Source organism: Anomalospiza imberbis, chromosome 3 (assembly GCF_031753505.1).
Source record: "Anomalospiza imberbis isolate Cuckoo-Finch-1a 21T00152 chromosome 3, ASM3175350v1, whole genome shotgun sequence".
NCBI classification, from domain to species: Eukaryota; Metazoa; Chordata; class Aves; order Passeriformes; family Viduidae; genus Anomalospiza; species Anomalospiza imberbis.
In genome coordinates this window covers 109,319,231-109,323,255 of record NC_089683.1, presented here as the reverse complement: position 1 = coordinate 109,323,255, position 4,025 = coordinate 109,319,231, and the positions used below count along the sequence as shown (strand labels likewise).

At 39.3% G+C, this 4,025-nt stretch overlaps 2 long non-coding RNA genes across 4 annotated transcripts in view; one reads left to right on the top strand and one right to left on the bottom strand.

Moving 5' to 3' along the window:
* The window catches only part of LOC137471803 (uncharacterized), an 8,901-nt gene extending 6,034 nt beyond the window's left edge, over positions 1–2,867 (bottom strand). The window contains exon 1 of the long non-coding RNA XR_010997859.1: positions 2,368–2,867. This is a non-coding gene — a long non-coding RNA (uncharacterized lncRNA). The remainder of the gene's footprint in view (positions 1–2,367) is intronic.
* The window catches only part of LOC137471802 (uncharacterized), a 10,739-nt gene extending 7,782 nt beyond the window's left edge, over positions 1–2,957 (top strand). Inside the window, exons 1-3 of one of the 3 annotated variants that reach the window (XR_010997857.1) lie at positions 1–1,195; positions 1,369–1,544; positions 2,857–2,957. The exon at positions 1–1,195 is cut by the window's left edge and continues 3,065 nt beyond it. This is a non-coding gene — a long non-coding RNA (uncharacterized lncRNA). Of the gene's footprint in view, positions 1,545–2,856 lie in introns of all 3 variants that reach the window. The other 2 variants (XR_010997858.1, XR_010997856.1) reach the window with 2 other exon arrangements.
* The last annotated feature ends 1,068 nt before the right edge of the window (positions 2,958–4,025 follow it).

The following is a 4,025-nucleotide window of genomic DNA, read 5'->3' as shown; positions in this document are numbered from 1 at the left end:
CGGTTCCTGAGTTATGGATGTTCCCTTCTTCGCGTCCTCCACCTAGGATGGAGAAATGAGTCTTCCTCTAATGACACAGCCCAGTGCACACACAGTCCTCGAGCATCCCCAGACCAACAGCGTGGCAGCCACTGGGCCTGCAGGTTAATATGTGTGTAAGTGCATTTCTTTTTCCATGTCCTTCCCTAAACTTAAAAAGCTCTAATGCTGCTTTTAAACAAAGCAGTGATTATATACTTTGCCTCGACAACCTCTCCTTTTTTTTATTAGGGGACACCCTCCCCCCTCCTCAAAAAACACTGCCATAAAAACAATAGGCAAGGCCATAATTTAAAGAGAGAAAAATGTGATTATATAACACATCCTGCAGTAATCAATTTTACCTCCAATATCTGCTTTTGTTTTCAAAATGCTAAATAAACAATACATAATGCATCCCTCATCAGCCAAAACCATGAGGGCTCTGTGCTCAAATAACAGGAAACATATTCAATTTTCCTAACAGAAGACAGTTCATTAAGCTGTGCCACATCAAATAAAACTTTAATTTCTCCAGCATCAGAGTCGCAATGAAAGCAATTGAGGAAGATGAGCCATATGGTACTTCTATCAGCAAACACATATTGCTCATTCCCCCAAAGTTTTCTAATTCTGCTCCCCAGACCTGTGTAATATAGATAATGTGCTCTGAGCGCAGCAACCATGAGCTATCTGGTGTACACTTCTAATACTGTATTTAATGGGAAATAATGAATCATAAAAGCCTGCAGAAGACGGCTTTTGCTAACCTAAATCTCAGCTGTAATTTCATTGTTCTGTGCCTAAGATGCTGTTTGCCCTTTTCAAACAGCAGCAGTTGAACATAATTATGCTGCTACAAACCTGGGCTGCAAAAAGAAAGCCTTCCTAATAGAACCAAGTTTTTATTAACTCTTGAAATCCTGAGCTTGGGGCAACTGCAAGCAGAGAGCTGCCTGTCAGGTTTTAGGGTTCATTAAAGCACACGTACACGTATATCTTGATTTCCAGTGCGCAGCCCCACAAATTAAATTGATGATTCCCACATCGGGCCAAAAAATGCAACAGGAGAAGGCTGTGAAAAATTAGGAAATCTTCTTGACATCGGGAAATCCGACACTTGTCTGCTCTAACATCTGAAAGTGCCAAAGAAAGACGGGGATTTTTTTTCTTAAAGGTAAGTCTATTTTTTCTTCTTCTTGCCAGATAAAAAAATTGTGGTTAGTGCCTGGAGTAAAGGGCCCTCTAAACTTTATAGTGTTTATTCTACATTTATAAATCCATAATGATCTATTTAATGATATCATAAGGTTAAAAGTTAAACAGCACTGTATTTTCTCTGCCTTTTAGAAAGGCAGGCTTGCCTATCTCCGAGGGATGATCGGTCGGGATTGTTTTCTGAAGAAGCCTATAGGTAAAGAGGCATCCATATGTTCACAGAGGAGGATTCATAAAGGCAAGGACGAGAAGATAAAGGTATTATTTTGACATGATGACCCCTGGAAAATGTCTTTGGCTCATCCCAAGTAAGCGTCTTTCTTTCCTTCCTCCACCCTCTCCCCCTCCCCTCAAAATACGGGGCTAATATAAAACATTTTCTAGATATGCTACTTATACATATTGAAAACATATTTTAGTGACTGTGTTTGTTTTGGCAATATATAAACCAAAAAAAAAAAAAACAAAAACCCAATTAAATTAAAAAGACCGACTTTTAAAAGTTAGAGATTGCCTTTTAAAAGCTTATTAAAATCAGCATGTTAGATGTCTGTCTTTGAATTAGCTCTGAGGCTTGATTGCTTTCATTAAAGCTGCCTGTTTGGGTGCTGCTTGGTGAATGATCAAATCTGGATTTTTTTCCCCTCTTCTCCACCCCCCCCCCGGCCCCAAACTGCTTCTTACTACTTGTCAGCTTGGATTTTCCCTCCAAATTTGAAAGCAAAACTTGGATTATAATTTTTTTCTTTTTTGAGTAGCAAAAGCCACCCCCACCCTGCCTTCCCCCTTGCAAAATACCACGACCAAAATCACCAGCAACCCGAGTCAGAGACAGACCAACAGGTAATATATACACTAAAAATATATATATTAAAAAATAGCTTAAAAAAAAGACGCACCCAAACCACCCACCATGACCAAACCAACACCCCAAAGAACCCACCCCAAGCCACCAAAAAACTCCAAGCAATAGCCCATGAATGCCTTAAAAACAAATGTTTAAACAGGTTTTCTTTTTTTTTTTTTTTTTTTGAAGCGGCAGAAAACCTCTGCATGCTCCAATGGGTTACAATAACAATGCTCTATTGCAATGTAAAACAAGCTGGAGGAGAAAAAGGTGCTTTTTGTTACCATTTTATCAAAGCTGTTCATCTTCTAGCTGCAGGCAGCATTTTGCTGGAATTGCAGATATTTCTCTGTCCGGGCTCCTTTGTTTGTGCATCTCATTTGCATATATTTATCTCCAGCTGAGGGTGCTTTCAGCTCATTAAGGCCTCCCCTCGCATTATTTCATAAGCCAGCTGCTAGGAGGGATTTCACCTGTGGTGACTGAGAAAAGAGGGGTGAAAAAACCAAATTCTTCATTAAAAAAAAAAAAAGGAAAACAAAAAAAACCAACAACCAAGGAAATCTTCTGACTCTCTTCCCCTATAAATGGGCACCATTTGTGTTAAACAGCCTCTTGTCATGATAGATGCCTCCTGGGGTCAGGGGGGAAAGTTGATTTGAAGGTCAGCAGTAAAACAACAGACAAACCAGACGCCAAACTGGTTCTTTAGCTGTCGGTGGGAGCAGTGGTACAACCAGGTCTTGAACCTTTTTCAACCTCTAATAAAACAGGGGAAGAATCTGAAGTGGAGCAACCAGGCCCCAGAGGAAAAAAAAAAAAAACCAAAAAAACCCCACAAATAATATCAATATCGAGCAGCAACGGGAAACAACGGGGCAGCTCTCAGCGTTACGGGCACTCTGCTATTGTTTCAAGAGCTGGGGAATTAATTCCACTTATTTATTTAAGGCGTGTCAACTCGCTGCCTAAACCTGTTTCGGTGTCAAGATGAATAAAACTTTTATGGCTCATAAAATAGAGCCATTCATCTCCATGGTCTTTGTGGTGCCTGGGTTGTTGGGGCTTGTTTTTTTCCCCCTTTCCTCCTGCTAGGCTGAGCTGGGCCAAAATCTCTGTGTCCCATTGCTACCAACTCATCACAGTGGAAAAGAAAATTTGGATGGGGCATCTCAAGCTAAACTTCTGGGTTTGATTAGAAATTGTAAATGTTAATTCATCATAGTCATGTGCAAAAACCCCCATCTCCTTTATTTCCCCAGCCTAAAACCAACAATGAATTTACATCATCTATATGGAGCTTTGGACCAACAGGTAATAAAATACAATAAAGCTTGCTTTTTATCAGGACACACACACAAAAAAATCCCATTAATTATGGTTCATGACTACTCTAAACCAAATGTTCAAATAGTAGTTGGAAATGATGCATAAAATCTCAGCATGTTCTGATAGGTTATAGAGTCAGTGGTTTATTGCAATGTAAAACAAGCCACAGGAAGAGAGGGTGGTTTTGTTTACCATTTTCATCAAAGCTGTTCATCATGTTGATATACTTATGCTATATTGTGACCCTTACATACATTGCATTTCATATATTTATTTTCCAGGTTGTTGCCACTTTTGCTGCCTTTGCCTCTGAGAAGTTGCGTAAATCCTCTGGCCCCTTTCAAATACTTTCTCATCTGCACTGAATTTCTACTGACAAACCAACTGATAGATACAGACCTAAGAAATATTTATAATCACTGAGTAAGGTTTTTTTTTTTTTTTTTTTTTTTACTTAATCTGAGGCAATTAGTTCCCAAATAAACACAGACTAAGTAATCTACCTCCTCGAAAGGTAATCAGACTTGAAAAGAGCTGTTTGGTCCTACCCAAGAAAAGCACAACTTGATTAAAATGCTTTGGAGATTCGCTTTAATTTCTTCCCTTTTGCCCT